Here is a 20,036-nt window from a genome sequence, read left to right as displayed (position 1 = left end):
GTACTTTTTCATGTGTGATTTCGTATTTGATCTGTACACTTGCTATCAACAAATTCAGTTGTCAGACAACGCTTATCTGCTTCTGTCCCGTTCTCCTTTCGCGCTTGTTTTTTTTTTTGTTCCAAACAAACATTTAGATTCCTCGTGAAACAGGATTCAAACTTATACTCCATTTCATACATAGCAGTCGACGCAGCGAAGGGTGCGGCGCCTGTTCGCGCTACTCGTCCGCATCGTAATGTAGTGCGTCGAAAGTGAGAAGAGTAATGAACTTAAAATTAAAGTATATGTTGGTCGACATTGCAGTACAATAATAAAAGTGTTTTATTTTGCAAGAAGATTGCTTTTTCTTTTATGTTCTTTAAAACAAAGTGCCTTAGTTTTCTGGGTTTTTTCCGGCTCCTCCTGTATCAGGTTGTCACAGCTAGGCCGGCCGGTGATCTCGTCTAATTTCGTCTTTCGGTTTCTGAGTCTGCGAAAATAGCACCGATATTTTCTACTCGCTTGTTTTCTTCGCCCACTGCGGCTTAAAAAACATCTCCTGCTCGCGTATTCTCCAAGCTGAAGTCTCCGAAAATTTCGAAAGACTGCAAGCAGGTGATTGTCAACGTTTACTCTAGGGTAAGGAAGCGCTTCCCGGAGAAGACTGTGCATGAAGTTCTCGAAACTGTGGGCGAGATGACCGGGGTGAGCCCTCGGACAGTTGCGAGGTTCAAGAAAGAAGGTCTCTCTATTGGAATAAGATCACCGCAAAAACGACCTAGCAAGGTGACAATGTCTTGCTCTCGAAATGTGAAATATCACAGCTTTGCACTCAACGCCATCCGACTCAAGTTACATCGTATGTGTGCCGTACACTACACTGCCTTTTCCCTTCGAAGCAAGTAAACAGCGCTGTGTTTTTCAAAGTATGTATTAGAGTTTGACAGTTTCGAGTTTCTACTAAGGAAAATAAAAAAAAATAATAATAAAAAAACAGCCAAGCCGGGAGTCGAACCTTGGCCCCTAATAAAATGAACAGACAGGCGCGCGCTTCGTACCACTCAGCCGCGACTTCTTTTTTTCTTTATTGCCACTCAGCCGCGACGCGGACGGATACTTTTCGCTTGTTTTTTGCAGCGGACTACTTTCGTACCTTTGGCAGCGTTGACTGCTATGTATGAAACGCAGTATAGAGAGATCTGCGACGAAGATTGTTCAGATATCAACTGCAGGGCAGCCTCGCCTCGGAGGTCTGATTGTAATTATGTGTGCATAAGGGCGCAGTTATCTTTTGAAACCGGTTGGTGGTTACCAAGCATGTATTTTGATTTTTTTTTCGATCTTCGAAAATTTATATACTTGGTAAAATTTGTGTTTCTGTCATTAAAAACGAATAACCTATAGGTGCGGCCTTAAACTGTCATCGGTGTCTATTTACGAAACTAGCCGAGTCCTTTCAAACACGACTAGTGTTAGGCTTCCTTGTGTAACAAAATATTTTCAACCTGACGGGAATATTTTCTTCCATTTCACTGCACTTTCTTTCCAAGCCTGCTCCCGCGCCGTAGCCGTTGTCAGGTGCGCCGCCCGTTAATCGAAGGGACATGTCTCACTCATTCTTAAATAAATCCTTCTACTTCAAACTTATTGCGAATATACTGAAGATTATGTAGATTACTGTAGATACTGTAGATTATGTATTTTTCGTCCCGGTCACCTTGTCATTCAGACACAAACCAACCGGAAGAGTGCAGTATATCGCGTGCCAGCGCTTTTGCCATAGTCTACTGGCGTACCACTTTAAGGCAAAGCATATGCGGGAACATCCCAGGGCCTCCGTTGCCGCCTCTGAAATGGAATCGCAAGAAAAATTAGCGCAGCAGTCAACACAAAAGCACAAAGAGTGCACACCTCCCTGAGGCAAGAGAGGAGAGCAGAAACGGCGGCTGAGGGACTGTAGCTCTCAGATGCCTAGCCCAAGGATGAGAGATCAAATACCGGCGGAAACGGCTTCATTTTGAAGGATGCGAAACGGAAAAAAACGCCTATGCACTCGCCACCTCGGCCTTTATATAGCCAACAGCTATATAAACCGTCAACTCCCAGGCATCATCGCAGTCAGCGGCAATCCGCTTCTTTGTCTAACCCTGCTTCTCGCTCTTGGCAGGCCGATCAGGTGTACCGCGATCTTCAAGGGGCGGCTGCGCCCGCACGGCGATCTCGGACGCTGCCACTAGGACTGTCCCGTTGCGCATGCGTCCACCTGTTCGGTTATCATCCACGTGCAGCCGACAAGCCCAAAGTACCCGGATGCAAGAAGCCGGGTGGAGCATCACGTGATGTCTGCCAACAGCTATATAAACCGTCAACACCCAGGCATCATCGCAGTCAGCGGCAATCCGCTTCTTTGTCTAACCCTGCTTCTCGCTCTTGGCAGGTGAGTTTGATTTGCCAATTGCTGGAACTGGATATATTGTATATTTTTTTCGCCGCTGACTGCAAAAATGCCTGTTACATGCTCTGCTTGTTCCAAACCCGTGGACGGAAAGTGTTTGACTTGTTCTCGTTGCAAAAGTAGCTACCACTTTGGAAAGAGCTGTTCTGCTATCACGAAAAATGCTTTTTCAAAAATGTCGACTGCTAAGCGTGAAACCTGGACATGCCCATCATGCGAATCCAGTGCAAGCAATCACTCAGACTCGGATGATAGTGACGTTTCTTTTGGTCATGAATTCTCTGCAGTTAACAGCAAACTTGACCAACTGAGAGTTACGGTTGAAGCTCTCACAACTAAAGTGGAGGAACTGCTCCAATTTAAGGCAACAGGTGAAAAGATGGCTGAAACCGTCACTGAAATCCAAACGTCAATTGAGTTCCTTTCTAAAAATATGACTCTGTCATGTCTACCCTAGAAGCGAACCAAGCTGAGTTAACCCAGCTACATGCCCGAGTGGAATCACTTTCTGAGACTGTTGTCGCTCAAGCTGAGCTGCTGGATCAATCAAGGTGCGCAGTTAATGATCTTGAACGGTACAGCAGGCGATGCAACTTTGAAATACATGGCCTCCCAACCAACCCTAATGAGAATTTGGTTTCTTTCATGGGCGATCTAGCTCAGACACTAGAGTTTCCAGAATTTGAAGCGAATACAGTCGCTTCAATACACAGACTGCCGAAAAAGGACAGTTCGTCTCCCCCTATCCTTGTTCAGATGCGTGACGTGGCGTCTAAAGAAGTATGGCTTGCTCTACGGAAAAAGCTTCGCGATTTACCTACGGATGAGTCTCACCCTCGGCTGTATTTCAACGAAAATTTGACACGGACAAACAAGGAGCTTTTCCGATTGGCCAGGTCTAAGGGAAAAGAAAAGCAGTACAAATTTGTTTGGACACGTAACGGCAAAGTTCTGGCCAAGAAATCAGAAGAAGTCAAGACTGTTATCCGCATTGAGAAGATGTCTGACCTGGATAAGATCTGCTGAGCATGGGTGATCTCGAATTCCTTGCATGTACAACATTTTCCGAAGTAACAAAATTTTTCACAAGTGACGCACAACCTGCTTTTTGCGCGACGCACGTTAATATCCGCAGTATCCGAAAGCACTGGGATGAATTCATGGCACTAACTTCACCTTCTCGTTCTACATTTGACGTATTTGTACTGACGGAAATCAATATTTCAGCCGATATTTTCAATCAGTATGCAATACCAGGTTACCAAGCAATTTCCTGTACCCGACCTGCTAGAAAAGGGGGTGGCGTCGCAGTTTTTGTGAGAGACAGTTGGACTGTCACAGAGCTAAATTCTGACTTCCAGCAAGCAGAAGTAGTAGCATTGCGTTTGAGCACGCCAGCTCTCTCTCTGATACTCTTTTCAGTATACCGACCCCCCTGCTTCAATGGCAGGCTCTTTTTGGCCGAACTTGACAACGCCCTCTCAGCCCACTCGCATGAAGATTATATCTGTGTTATAGGCGACGTTAACATAGATACCTTTCGCCCTTCTAGGGCTCTGGTCTCAGATTATCTTGATCTGTTATCAAAATGGGGACTGCAACCAACTATCCAGAAAGCTACGCGAGAAGAATTTCCGTCAGGGCAACTTGTCGTCTCTTGCATCGACCACATAAATATAAGAGCTCCGAATTGTGCCCTACAATCTGCTATCGTCGAAGCAAAGCTGTCAGACCACTACTTTGTCTGTTGTTCTTTAGCCCGGAAATCGAACCCTCCAAGAGCAGATAGCGGTAAAAAAGAAATTTCCATCTGTGATCCCAAAATCTTTTACCGACTGGCATCGGAATACGATTGGGAAGTGTTCTTGGAAAACGTGCCCCCGAAAGACATTTATGATAAGCTTGTTGAGCTATTACAAGAGTTTAAGAAAGCGGCTACTCGCGTGGTTGAAATCAGGCAGCGCAATAAAGAAAACTCATGGATGACCTTAAATATACTATCAGCTATAAAAGAAAAAGATTTGCTCTGGGCCCAGTCGAAAAGGGCACCTTCATCTATCCTGCTACGGTCCAAGTTTAAGGTTGCAAGAAATAAAGTAAACGCAATGATTCGTCAGGCTAAAAGAGTACATTTTCGGAACAAGTTCAAGAATGCAGGCTCTGATACAAGAAAAACGTGGTCTTTGATTAACAATCTACGAGGTGTCAAAAGGCGTGGCAATGATGGCAAAGATTTTGTGTCGTATTTCGGCACTGATGAAGAAAAAATAGCTAATGAATTCAACAGGTTCTTCTCGCAAGTTTCGGGCAGTGCGCAACAGAATCCCTTATTTTGTACTCTGAAGAACAGCACAGTTGAATCTGCACACCTACCTTTGCTAAGTGAGGATGACCTCTGTTCAAATATTTTTGGTCTTAAACGCAATAGATCTGTGGGAATAGATGGCATTTCAGTTGATGATTTGCGAACCTTGTTCGACATACTTAAAGGCGTGTTGCTGTCGCTGTTCAACAGCATTATCTCAAGCGGCATGATCCCGGTGAACATGAAAGCGGCTATAGTTACCCCAATTCACAAAGGTGGTGCACGTAATAGGTATGAGAATTATCGTCCTATTTCAGTCTTGCCCTGTTTGACTCAAATATTAGAAAAACATCTGCTGTTTACAATGACAAGTTTTTTAGATAAGCACAAAATCCTGTCACCGTGTCAATATGGTTTTGTACAAGGTAAAGGGACGGAAATGCTTTTGGAGGATTTTTCTGACATGTTAAATCGATCTTTTGAACGTAACCAAGTGGTGTGTGCACTGTTTCTGGATGTCAGCAAGGCTTTTGACAGTGTGTGTCACAGTGTGTTATTGTGTAAACTGTCCAAGTTAGGCTTCCGTGGAGCGTTTCTTTCGCTTTTGGAAAATTTTTTACTGCAGAGAACGTAATATATCTCCATTGGCCGGGCAAAGAGCGCTTCTTTGTTAATTAAAGCTGGCGTCCTGCAAGGTTCTATAATTAGTCCCCTGTTATTTGACGTCTACGTGAATGACCTTTCAAACTTTGTTCCTGTAGGCCTGTACCAGTACGCTGACGATACTGTACTTGTAACCCAGTCACCGAACTACTCTGACTCAATTTCTTCTCTTCAAGCTGCAGCAATAATTTCTATGGACTGGTTCTCAAACAACCTAATTAAAGTTAACAGCTCTAAGACTCAGCTTATATGCTTTCACAGCCCGATGAAGAAGGTAGATTTAAACCATCACCTTTTCTTGCACGGATCCGATTGTTCCCAATGTCAATGTGTACCCTTGAGCTATACAAATGCAGTGAAATACCTAAGATTATACTTTGACAGTGCTCTTTTATGGAATGATCACTTGTCCCACGTTTGTAAAAAGCTCCGAACCGTCTCCTGTGTGCTTTACAATATCAGGTACTACATGCCGCTTTCAATACGCAAAGTTATCGTAAACGCCCTTGGTTATAGCATACTGCCCTATGGCATAACGATTTATGGTCACTGTGCAGTTCGCTGGAAGTGCAGGATTAATTCTCTCCTACGATCTTTATTAAAAAATATCGGCTATGATTTAGGCCTTCCCTCCAATTCTGATCTCTTTAAGGTATTTTCTCTACCTGATTTTGATCGCCTTTTGATGGAAACGATCGTCCTAAAACCTTTTTGGCTTAGTGACTATAAGATTCCGTATATTCCCACACGGTCTCTTCGACCGAAGGAACCTTTTTGTATTCCCCGACGGTCTACAAGATATGGAAGGCGTTTAAGAGATTATTACGTTCCCTTTCACTTTAACAGGTTACCTCCAAGTGTTCGCCGGGCAAAAACTAAATACAAAATAAAAAAGATGCTGCGATACATTAATTATAGGGTTTACGACATCATGCATGTGCTTTACCACCTGTCAAGTAAATCTTGTGATGTCATTGGTTACTGCTGTATTTATTGCACTGATCTGAGGTATTGTTATGCCACTTTGGTTTTTCTTCCTTGCGATTTAATCTGATGAGGATTTTTTTTCCTTCATGTAACATGAGTCTTGTGTCTATTTTGTTCTAACCGTCATACTAATTTGATGTCCGTTATTTTGAATGTGTTTTTTTTTTGCCTGTGTGTATGTCTGCGCGGTTCCGCTGCCTGTCGGGCTCTGCCGCTCAAGCCCTATGAGGCTTTGGCAGGCCGGATTTCTGTACATTTTTTTAAATATTTGGCGCAATAAAGAATTATTAAAGAATTATTCTTTCATAACGGGGTCGCTATAAACGCGCGTGTTGTTGCGCGGCACTGAGCTCCATATACTACATACGGCTAGAAATCGGATGGTAGACAAAGTTTTCTACAGGTGAAATGACTCATAAATATTCGCTTCGTTGCGAAAAAGAGCATAGCTTTAGATCCCTGCAATTACAGTCCACCTATAAAAAGCGTGCCTATGTGGCTGACCTATATCAGCTCAATGGCAAGGCTGGTATGGTGCAATTCTTAGAGACATGGACGCAGAAAGCAGGGGAGGTACTCTTGTTGCAGCTCTCATATATAATCGCAGTGAAAGGAAGACGTTCATACTTTGCAAATTCAAATTAGTCGGCTGCGGAGATGATGAGATGTTTTCGGCGTTATTTTTTAGAGTTTTGACTGAGAAGACTAGGACATAATGCGCGTCTGTCGCGTATAGCCCGGCACAATAGCTGTCTAAACAAGGAAGGAAGTCCTATGGATGCCATTATAGCATTGCAGCGAGAATGGGTTAAAACTTTAAAAATAGTTGCGGTGTACTAAAAAACCAGAGTGTTCACTAAATTGCGCAAAAATTTAAATATTCAATTTGATGAAGTGGATAAAGAGCAGTGATCCTCAGGTCAGATGTCTCAGAAGAGGGCTAAAAATTTTATCGTATGGGAGAAATAAAAAAAAAGCCTTTTTTCGACCGAGTGGAAATTATATAGGTCGACAAGCTTATTGGGTTTCCAAACGACGCATCTGTATTTTTGAATAAGGTGGTTAGGATTGCAAGTCGCAAACGCCGTCGCAAACCACACTGTGTAGTTCCTTTAGTCAGAACAAACTATGGACGCCAAATGGTAATATTCCAACTTCCCTCACTCCTCAATAGATTAATTACTGCAAACATTGACATAGGAAACATTAGCTGCTCTGACCTCCTCAACTACTTTATTTCCGAAGCCACATTTTTCTAGCTTTCACACTTTGAACTTGTATTTCATGTATTGGTTGCTGTTATAATCTTGATAAGCTTTTTTTTGTTGTCATTGTTGTTGCTTTTGTTGTTATTTCTTAAAGCCGCATTGATTTTCTGCACACGCTGGTGATTGTGTATCTGTCTGTTGTCTTTTTTTTCTCTCTCTCTCTTATTTTCTCACATGTGCCGTCGCATGCCACTGCCTACTTGCTGTACAGGGGGTGGGAACCTTGTCAAGCGATAACCGCTTTTATTCCCATCCCCTCCAATGCTGTATGGTGATGGAAATAAATCATCATTATTATTATTATTATTATTATTTTTAAGTATCGGGGCCTTTAGGGAGCACTAACTGAAATCATGTTGACGAGTATAGATTAGACAAAATCCTGAATAGATTTAAAAGCATGCTACATCTGTTCCAATACACATTTTAGGCATTAGTCTTTAAAGTCAACAAGGACTTATATGATCGCCCGGAGAATGACATGTACGCAACTTGGAAAAATTAACGCCGCGTTGTCACGTAGAGCACCAATTACTTAAGTTTGATTAAGGCTTGTTTAGAAAGTCATGATCCAAGTTTATTTAGTTGTACAACAGAACGGACGAAAATCAGAGTACAGGCCTATGGTTGCTAAATCATGAAATGATAGACTACTAATAACAATAAAAGATGTCAACCCACGACAAAACCTTATGGGTATTTGATAAAACAGCAACTATCGCCAATCTAGTTGACTTGAAATGCATTGTCAGAGAAAACCAACGAGGCTATGGCTTTTATGTTATGTAAGACTTTTGGAAGCTTTAGCACTGAGTGACTTCTATAATTATTCAAACCTGCAGCAAACTTGTTCAACCATGGGTTGCGACCCAGAAACCTCATGACAGAATTCAGCTAAATGCTTGATGCTGCTGAATTCACAGCGCAAGCTATGCTGGAGGTTATAAGGATATTGTGTGCTCCTGACTTTCTTAAGGGACTCGGGGTTGCATTCCCGCCTATAATCTTAAAGTTTTCAGTGCGCGCCCTCTGTCTCTGTGACATAGTGGTCGCTGGACACTTAGACAACTCATTTCCTTGCCGCTCTTTTTCCTTTTTTCCCCTTTGTTCCCCTCCCCAAGTGTAGGGTAGCCAACTGGGCATCGCCTGGTTAACCTCCCTGCCTTTCCGTCCTTTTTTCTCTCTCTCTCTCTTCGATTCCAGAACTATGAGATATTTCGAAAACGGTATGTTCCCGTAATCTCCATGAGCGGAGTATCAGGGAAATAGATGTATACTGGCGAAGATTTCCATGTTGCCAGATTTTTATACGTCAGGATTTCTGCTAGCTTCCCTGACGAAGGAATAGTGCCGGTTCAGAGAGATTTATAAAAATTGCGATGAGATGCAAGGGCAAACATCATGCCGAACTCGAAATTTGTTTGATATTTCAACTGGTCCGCAGTTCATTTTTATGGTCACTACTATGCTCAAATTTAAAAGACCTTGATTTAAATGATTAAAATCGCCAACCGGCAATTAAAACACTAAATATAGATCAAATATAAATTACAGTATAAAGTACTTTAGAGATTTTATGTCAGTATTCATTGATTGGAAGCAGGTATTGCATGCTAGAGTGCCACAGCTACGTACATACAAAATTAAGAATGTATTCGAAGTTGTGATACCAGGCAGCCGATTACAAGAATTTACAGGGCTTGGTTTTCTGCAAATTATCCAAGATCTAGCTGTGGCAATGTTCTTCATTTTAATGTGAACTTCCTCCTTAGCTGCCTTCCGCGATCTAGCTTTCCTAGATGACCTCTACTTTGGTGTGGGCGTAACCTTGCGGCACGACGAGACAATTTCAAAATTCCTATTGTAATCCAGGCAAGCCAAACTAATTTGTTTTTATATTTAAAAGGATAAAAATGCTCTATTAAAAAGAACAATAAGCTCAAAAAACTGACAAGTCTTTTCACATCACCGGCTTCTGAAACAGTTCACATGAGTCGTTCAAAAGATATAAAACGGCTTTATTATCTGCGCGTGTGAAATCAGAAAATGTAAAGTATCCATAACTCGGTGTAGGGAGATTGAAATACCGCAAGAGAACTATTGTCTTGTCCCTTGACATAATATCTATGATGTGAACCAATGTCATTTTAGAAAATAATGGCGGAGGGAAAAGTCGAATCTAAGAGTGCGCTTTTCCAAGTTCCTGTCATACTGTCTCGTGTAAGTCACAGGTGAGGGAGAGAGCATGAATTTAAATGAATTGGTTAATCTACTCATGCATAGCCTTCTGTCATACTGCAGTATGTAGAAAAAATCCTACGTGATCCTTGGTGGATGTCCTTAAGGCGTTACCATTTACTGTTGCTGATGATTTTGTTGCATCTCCGATTTAAAGGTATGACCCGATAGCGTCAATGGGTTCATGCCCATGCATGCAGAGTTGTTCATCTATAGTTTACGTTAACAGATCGTGGGGAGTGCTGACACCAATTCTAGCGCAGTGGAGCATATTTTAAGCCAAATAGCCATCTGCCTAACCAGATCGCTATATGGAACAAAGCCACACTGATGGCGGCTTGTGAGACAGGTTGATGTTCCCGCGCAACCTCTCACAACCGATCATTAATCGGATCGGCCAACTGACGTGGTCAGTTTCCTAACAGTCCTGTGGGTAGGATACCTCCTGTGATGGTAGGCTGGCTCTGATGACATCGCAAGGTACGCAAACGTCAGTCGTGGCGGCGGTCTTTACTCTTTTACAGAAAGTTCTAATCCTAACACATTAGCCGAGGTTGCGCCACTCGGCTGCAATGGGTGCGCGCCCACATCGGCATCAACGGCAACGAGGCGTCCGACAAGCTGGCTAAAGCAGCCCACCTCGTTTTTACACCTGTGAGCCTCGACATCTCGCTCTTTGACGTGGCGAAACACGGAGGGCAGCCGAAGCTCCGGTTGCAGCATCCGGACCCACGTGTCGCAGCCAGCCGACTGCACCGCCCTCTCCCATTCCTGCGCCTGGAACGCGTGGACTCCTCCCTATTGCTACGCCTCAGGATCGGCTCCTTTTGGAAGGCAGAGCGCGCCTACCGCCAAGGACGGCTGGGCTCTGCAGCGTGCACGTTTGGCGACGGACCGGACGTGACAATGGAGCACTATCTGCAGGAGTGCCCAGAACTATCTGCCCACACTGCCATATTGGTGACATTCTACAACAGGATGGGTCAGCCTTGTTCTAAAGCAGAAAGGATCTTCTTGCCGAGCGGTTCCCCATCCTCCGACATCCAGGCATCCTGAAGTTAGCTCTAGTTTTTCACTAGTGGAGGTCTCCTTGCTCGGGTCACCGGCACACACTGCTGACCCGTTGGAGATCGAACCACCTTAAGTTTATTTATTTAGCTTTAGTTTGTATTTTATGTTTATTCTTTTAAATCACACCGGGGTTTGGTATCCATCTGTACCACATTTCACCTCACGTGTAGACGGACGCGTCAGACGACTATCTTCGGTCTTTCCACTCCTTCCTAAGCGGTTTTTCTTCTGTCTCTCCGTATGCCTTTGAGACCCCTTTTTTGATGTTTTCATTCACAAACCACTCACCCCCCCTTCTAATCCCTTCTCCCCAGTCTCATCCACGGACTGCAATTCTCTGCGTTTCCTTCATCTCCGCCGGTACTTTCTCTTCATCTACTCGCCATTTCTCCTACCCTGCAGGATGGCGTACCACATAGCTCAGTGAACAGTTACGTGCGCCAGTCGAGTTTTCTTTCCTTACGAAACCACATTTTCCTCAAATAAAGCAAAGTGCAGTACGCTAGTAGGTTACGTTTGGTGACAAGATGGAGCCTCCCGGTGTGAATTGTGTAACGCAGAGCAGCAATATCTGAAACGCTTTTGTAACGTTTCATAACGGTCGCTACTGACAACACGTTTTATGTTGTGTGGCAACTTTAGCGTCGCAAATAATAGTAATAGTAATAGCTTAAAACGCGCAACTGGGCTACTTAAAGGTGCTCTTAAAGATGCTCTCAATAAAGGTGAGATATTGCTGGGGTGTTAAAGGACGCCGCTTCCCGAGTATCCTTCAGCAAGGAATTTTTCACTGAGTTTTGCAGCATCTGAGTTATCTCTAATCAATATTTGAATTTCAGTGTCTTCACGTCTTTCGCTCTCATTTCGTCACTTTTTGTAAGCTCAAAGTTCGGCGCTCCTCCACCGGCGCCACGTCGACGCGCTCGGGAATTCCCCAGGGGGCGGAGCTTCCCGATCCGTCGGAGCGGAGCGACAGACGGACCGCGGCCAGGGTAGGTGCGTCACGTCCGGAAGAATTTAACGAATAGCCATTTCTGAAAAAGATTACGCGGAGGCGTGCTACGTAGGAGCCGCGAGTATGGAAAAAAATCTCCGGAAAGGAATAGCCAACTTTCGCGCACGTTTGTGGGTTAAGTGCATTATTTTTCTCAGGTGTTCTTAATGACAGAACGTAGTGATTGAGCGAGTCTATGCACTGTCATCTGAATGTGTTTCAGAGCCCCGTTAATCCAAGGCTACACCGTCTCACCACTTCCCTAGCTTCCGCAGTCTGCTTTTTTTCTATTGTGACCTAATAAACATATTGAGGCACCACGCTATGTTTCGCTAAGTCGTCATCATCCGTTAAAAGTAGAGGAAATTGCATGTAGAACAGAGATGTAGAAGCATTCTTTTTCCCCAAGGCCTATAAAAGATTGGAATAGGCTCTCTGAAGAGGTAGCGTCAATTTTTCCCGAATGGTTTAGCTTCATCATCTTGGAAATCCCTTTTCATGGCTTATTGGGATCATTTCTCCCGATGCATTGTCTGTACCACTTTGTCGCTTGTTTTAATATGTATTATGTGTTGTTCCCCCCCACTGTAGGGCCATTTGTGGCGCTGTGGGTACTCAAATAAAAAAATAAATAATTCAAGCACAACTAGAACCCTAGCTTGCTGCGATGCCCAGGTGATATCGCAGGAAGAATGGCGAGCCAGTTAAGATAGAGGAGAGCGGGCAGTTGGTTGCAGAAGTTACTGCCTCGGTGTAGGGACCTCGGAAATAATTCATAAGAGCCCGCGAAGAAATGTCATGTTGTTCTTAATATGGCCCCTTAGCGGAATCTATGCCTATCATCAACGCGGAGGCCAGGAGATCCCTGACCTCTCGATAAACAGAGCGCAAGAACTCAATGACAACGTGCCAGTCCATAGTTAGGAAATCAACTGCCATTTGTGCTTTTTGTTTAACAGTTCTTCCTTCAGTTAAGTAATTTGTTTCTCTCGGTAGTAATTCTTTCTCGAAGCCTTGCTGTTCGTTCCTTATCAATAATTACTGACAATATTTGCTTTAAATACTAGCTTGTACAAGGTTGAGGCTGACAGAAAGACAGCATAAAAACTATGTGACTATTGAGCGTATATAAATAGAGCTGTATATCAGCCGTTGTGGCGGCTGAGTAGTTATGGCACTCGGTTGCTGACCCGAAAGACGCGTGTTCGATACTAGTCACAGCGGTCGAATTTCGATGGAGGCAAAATTTTAGAGGCCCGCGTACTGTGCGCTGTCAGTGCACGTTAAAGAACTCCAGGTGGTCGGAATTTCCGGAGCCCTCCACTACGGCGACCCTTACAACTCGAGTCGGTTTGGCACGTTCAACCCCCGTAAACCGCTAAACTAGATATCAGGCAACAAAAGTCCGATGGATTCTTAAATAGGCATATTAACCAAAAGAAACGCTGTATTGTAGTAAAAAAAGACATGCATTTTTATATAACATTTAAAATTTAAAATTTTGTTTAAACGAAAAATAAAAAGTTCTAGTCTGATCTGTATGAGCCAGAACTGCTAAGAAGGAAGCCTGCGCGATGCAAGTATTGATCGTTTTCTAGGCCAATGGGCCAAATTAAGAGCTCATTATAAAAAATTCACTTCAAGATAAATGTTTTTCGCTGGATTCTTGTAAATGAAATGAAATATATTCAGCCCAACCCTCGAATAATTTTACTTTTAGATGCGCCTAGCAATTACAGAACCGGATCTGAAAAGAAAAGTTTATGTGGCATTTCTTCGCAAGATACTTATTCCTTGTGAAAAGCAAATGAGTGCTGAGTGCTTTGTAAGTGCCTCAGTTTTTCTTGGCCTCATATTAAAGGCCATAGGTTTTCAACTGCTCCCCTGACAATTAAAGTGCAGCTGGCAGCACGGGAAATGATCGTTGGCGAAATCTGCGAGCGATGACTGTGCAGCGCAGTGTTTATGAAGCTGGACACAAAATATATACTTTTAAGGATTTTTTTATTCTTATTAAAATTCCTTAAACAGGCGAACATTTCGCATTTTTTAGCAGCAGTGTAAAGTAGGGTAGAAAGAAGAATTGCTGATGGTTTACAACAAATTTTCGATCATATAGATGCCCATATAGGTGCAATAGGCACATATTTATTTATTTATTCATTTATTTACAATACGCCTAAGGGCCCTCGTGCGAGGATATTACATTGGGGGGGTGGGGGGGGGGGCGATCCAAGCATAAAAATATGGCACAGGCACTTACAAGTAAAAATGAATTAAAGCTAGTAATGTACACAAATAACACAATAAAGAACGCGGAATAAAATACTCACTAAATGCACATAATACAACAAATATACCAAGCATATATTTAACACATATATGCTCATTTGTTTTGGTATGAATACAAATTCGACCATTCTACCCGTGGAAATCTATGCGTCGGTACTCATAGCAACTCCCAAATTGCTCCTTATTGAAGTTCGACTTGACTAAAGCAAACACATTGCAGAGAGCGCGAGCGTTGACTTACTGGAGCGTGCACTTTAACTGCGCAAGTTAGTTAAATTAGGCGTAGTCCATCGTAGCTGAACACACTCAGCAGAAGAGATTTAACGCACAGCATGAAATTCACTGCCATCGCGTGATTTGTAGTCCCTGAAACAAGGAACTTGAGCAAGATATATTTGAACATTGCGGAGTTGTAAACAGTGCTAATGGTATGTGACGTTTATCCTCAGAAAGGTGTACACGCATTATAGAAGGTGTCATGGTGTGGGCCCTGGATTTATTTGTATCAGTTGGGGTTTTTGCGTGCTCCAAAATCGCGTAGCAAGTGGGTTGAATGTATTTTGTCTCCAAGGAAATACCGCCGGCGCGGTCGGGGAACAATAGACAGGGAACATAAAACTGACAATAAAGTGACATTCAGTTCGTAAACAAGGCTACTGGAAAACTAAAAAAGGAGAAAACGATTGTACCATACTTTTTCATCTGCGTTTCATCAATTGTCTTCCGTTCTTTCCATTAACGCCGAATAGCCGAGCTTCAGGCGCAATGCTTACAAATTACAGTGTTTACGTGCTCAAATGCATACTTAGGGACGTACTATCGATGTTAGTGTTCTTTTTTTTGTAGGGCAATCTACCAGGCCTACGGTGAAGCTACCCGAGAAGACCCGTTCGCTGTGCTTCAAATAAACTCTCCATCCGTCATGCCGCCCTAACTGAGTCATTCCAGCATCAGCAACAGACTTTGGTGTCCCAGTGGGAATCGCCAACAAAGGACAATTGTCAAGCCTTCAGGTATTCGCTGACAGACTCAAACTGCCGGCCACCTGGAGCGGATGAAGTACCCAAGAACATCACCAACGTATTGCTGACAAAGTGTTCTCTCCCTCTTTCTGTCAAGCCTTCCCTGCGGAAGATGTCGAAAGAACAGAGTAGCTGCATCAGACTAATTTCAGCATCTCCGTCCTAACCCGGTGGTAATCATTTCATCATAATCCGTGAATAAACTGAAGTGAAAATATTTTCTCTATGAACATTTGCAGTGTTTTCACGTTTCGCGTGACCTATGCCAACTTTTGACGTCATAGCTATTGCTGGACTGTTTGATCAAAATAACATGCGAGAAATTGAATTTAATAACCATACTGAAGAAACACAGACTCACGCTCCCATAGCGCATGAATTATTATATAATGTTTCCTTTTACCATAGTACAATTACGTGCATTTGGTGTCCGGAACTTGTGCTCACAAAAATTTGGATAAGCTGTTTTTGTGACGAAAGAAAGAAATTCGAAGAATGTTCTGTCATTTTACTGCAGTGCACACTTTTTCAACGATGCCATATACTTGAGCTACAGAGTTTTTCTGAATACAATTTTGAGCGGTCATTCTGCCAAGGTACAAAGAATAGTAACCAATTTCTAACTGATTTAGAAATCTTAAACGAAAGACCAAATTATTAGAATACGCGCCTCACAGAGGCTGATTTGTAAAGACAACCTACTCCACCTGTGATTCACAATCCATTAGTCACATTCTCACAACGCTATTAAATAAGTTGGAGGGAAACAATACTGATGAAAGAAAACTGCTGCAAAAACTTTGTACGCTCTTTGTCGACGAATATGAGTTCTTTCATGTGTGTATTCTTATGTTTTCCCTTCCGTAATTTCATTTTCAGTGCGTGTTCTGAAGACTCTTCATGCCTCCGTTTTATCAGTCCGCTATGGCACATATACTCGTGACCATGTACTTTCCAACTGCGTGTGAACAGAATTTATTTATCGTATATTCTCTACGCGTGTAGTTTTGATCATTCTGTAAACAAAATTGCATTTATCTGCATCAATTGTGCCATGGTATTTTACATATGTGATAGTGAGTGTGTGCGGAGCGTCCTGATGACCAAACGGAAGCAGTTGCCCCGTTAGAGGTTATTTAGGAGGCTATTTAGCCGTCCTATGCAACTACCATTTGTCGTTTGGTGTATATGAAATGCTCACGCATAAGTACAATGAGGAAAACATGTTACCAAAATTTCATTTCTTCATATCTTTCTTATTTTCAGTCTAATAGTGGTAAAAACATAAGCTATTAATAATTTATTCGTGTTTAAAGGACTGCTTCCCTCACCCGATTGTGGCTAGCAATCCAGTAAAAATTGGAATTCTTTGTACGAAAGGTTTAAATTAAGACGATGTTGACCAAAGCAAGGAAAACAATTTCTTCACGATGTGAACGCATTACTTGATATACCACCTCAACCGATGTAGATTTTTAATACAGGGGGGCATCTTTTAAGTTTTATTTACCCGCTTTGTCTGAGACTACGAGCAAGCAACAGGAATACATAAAAGATCTAAGCACAGCAGCATTTTGGACAAGGTTATTTGTATTTTCAACTCTGTCATGCGCCTAAGGAAACGCTGTCTTCTACTCATTAGTAATCTTAGCAACCCACTGAAGACGTTTCTTGCTTTAAGGGCGACATATGTATGTTCCTTTCGCTGCGATGCTCGGCGACAATTTCAAATGTGAAGGAATTACGGCTCAATTTTGCTGACTACATCAGCCGCATAGAGCAACTTGCGGGGAAATCTCACGTTTGTACACATCCTGTAACTTAGGTTTTAGAGTGGCGCCAATTTTTGTAGAGCTCTATACCATTAAGATGCAATACTAATGTTAGATGATCATGCCATACTCACTCCACAACAGAAGTAGAGACCATTAGAAACACTGGAATCAGCAAAAGCAAATCCATCTGGTACCCTCACGGATTGCTCGCACATAAATGTTTCACATGAAGGCATACTGAGAGGTTCTATTTTCAACAGCCTGTGTTACAATCAAAAGCTACATGCGAAAACACTGGGCATGCGTACAGCGATTTTGAATGGCGTCACAGCTAGTGGTCTGTTTAAACCAGGGCTAATGATTTCCACTCGCAGCTAGAGGGATTAGGCCCACAAAGCTGTTGAAATTCGGCTGTGTTATTTATGCTGAATTGCCAATTTTCTGCGCTGAAAGGAGTATTTTAGTTCATAATTACTTGTGAATAATCATCGTGGTTCACTATACTTCTGGGATAAGTAAATATTAGGACCCGGAGAGTGATCCCGCAATAAATTATATTTCTTCTCTTGGCAATCGCTGTGCTAAGGATTGGCTTCGTTTCCTCACCTAACTCCAAATTCTGGTTACTTATTGCGTAAAATAAATAGAGCGCATTCAGAAATTAGTAATTATGCGCCGATAAGAAGCGTATCAGATTGATGTTGTTAAAACTGATTACCAGCGACCAAATTACTAATACTGAGAAGGTAAATGAGGAGAAGTAGAAGTTGTCCTGTATTACTAAAGTACTTCATATTAATCACAACGAGGCCATTCTAACCCAAATCCGAGCGTTGATAGGCAGGAAAAAACAATGTAACAGACAAAGCTGTCATCACCAACCAACTGCTCACGAAAATTGGCTGCATCTGTTCAGATTTTCTTGCTGATCAGGGAGGCAGCAATACATCGCCAATCACATCAAAACGACGCCAGTTTGTCCTTTTCGGTAAGGGTTTCACAAGTTTCAGTCGACTGGCGGTGAGCTATTAAAATCATATTATCTCATAGATAAGTGAGTCTATTGACTCCAGACAAGCATCATCACTGAAAAAAACAAACAAACAATTTTAATGCAGTTGCTGTTGGTGTCCCTTCAACAAGAAATGCTAATTTTGAAAAGAAAAACTTTCAAAACATTACGCTCTTATGTCAGAAAGTACCTGTTAAATGTGGTGCGTAGCGCCTATGTTGCGCCTATTTTTTGCTGGAGAAAATCTGATTAACAATGCCAGTTTTCAAGAGTGCAGACCATTGTAAACGCACACATGGATCGGCTCATGGCAATAGCGACACGGAAAACCTGAAGGTAAGAGAATTTGATATGACTCCCGTGCAGCTTCGTCAGCTGTTTACAGCCAATAGTTTGCAGCTCTTTACAACCAATAAGCTCTTTACACCTAATAATGAAAGCTATTCAGTGAATGGCGAGCTTACATTTAGATGTGTTGGTCGAGTACGCTGTTCAAGAATAGTTACCAACTATTGGTCATGACATTACTCGAAAGCTACATGGTTTCAACGGCCATGACTCCGGAAAACTTTATTTATTATAGAAATGCTACGTGCGTTCCCACACAGACAGACATTCAGAGACAGAGTAGACAGAAGGCGTGTAATGGCGGCGTGAACACGTGATCAAAGATGGCAGCCCCCATGAAACGGCGCTGTAAGGCGTCTGTTGCAAGCAATCTTATTATGTCATAGGTTCAAAACTTTTGCCTGACTGCAGCGTCGCTGGAAGATAATCGAAGAAACTTTTCAGGACATAGCTCTGGATTGTTGGGGCTCGAATTTCGCGCAGGGGTGGAGAACAGTTTCGCTTTATAAAACGGAACTGTCGTGTGCTTGTTTGATTTGGTCAGAACTAATCTTTAAATACCTACCGGCATATGGCAACAACAAAATAAAACGGAAGCTTTCGCCGCAACGGTAATGGTGGCGCCTTCTCGCGCTTTCCGGAGGAAAAGCATAATGTGATCGTTTCTTCGGCGGGTACTAGATGACGCTGCCAGTACCGTAACTTTGCTTTAATTCATAGCCGCTGCACACGATGGGGAATTACGCATTTATTCTAACCGAATCAGGCAAGTAATCTGTAACTCCATTAAAAAAAAAAGTAATCTGCCTAACCATACTATAAAACAAAACTCGCCGCCAATTATCACCTCTTTTTTTCCGGCATAATTTTCCTTTTCGATTTTTTGGCGATGGATGTAACACAGTATCCATCTATCAGCGCTCTTGTGTTCACGACGCGCTTTCCATAACAAAGGTGTGCACGTTTCAGGAGCGTTAGCTCTAAATGTTTACGTTTGTCAAGTTAGCGTCTGTCTGCAATGAAGGTCAATTGACCAATACACTTACCACGCGACCGCACTATATGACATAGCAACAGTGGGCGTGTTGCACCTGACATCATATATGTCCTTTCGATGGGTTGTATATGTGCCAGTCTGCGGCCACCGAAATAGGACCCCACTCTCCTTCCCGAGACCTGGTTCCACAAATGCATTCAATAAATCATTCTTACCCTTGGCTATTGCTGAATGGAATTCACTTCCCGAAACTATTGTCCATGAGCGTGACAACTCAAAATTCAGGCAGTTAACATCCGCTCATTTTTCTAAATAAACTGATGAGCAGCAATAGAATTTCATTTTTCTTTTGCTTTACTTTTCTCTAATACACTGCATTTTTTTGTTCAGTACCCGATTGCTTTTCCTTTTTGTGTGTGAATATACTGTTTTGTTGTTTGTTAAAAGTATGCGGACCATAACTGCCTGTGTAATTTTCGTCCGTTTGTTTTCCCTATATTTCAAAATGCACGGATCATAGAAATGCACGTACATCACCATGCCTCGTGTTTTTTTGTCTGTATAAATATGACCATGGCCATACTTTCTTGTCCCCCCCCCCCTTATGTAATGCCCAAACCAGGGCCC

This window comes from Amblyomma mixtum, chromosome 9 (genome assembly GCF_055824585.1).
Source record: "Amblyomma mixtum isolate Tamu chromosome 9, ASM5582458v1, whole genome shotgun sequence".
Lineage (NCBI taxonomy): Eukaryota > Metazoa > Arthropoda > Arachnida > Ixodida > Ixodidae > Amblyomma > Amblyomma mixtum.
Note: the sequence above shows the minus strand (reverse complement) of the source record.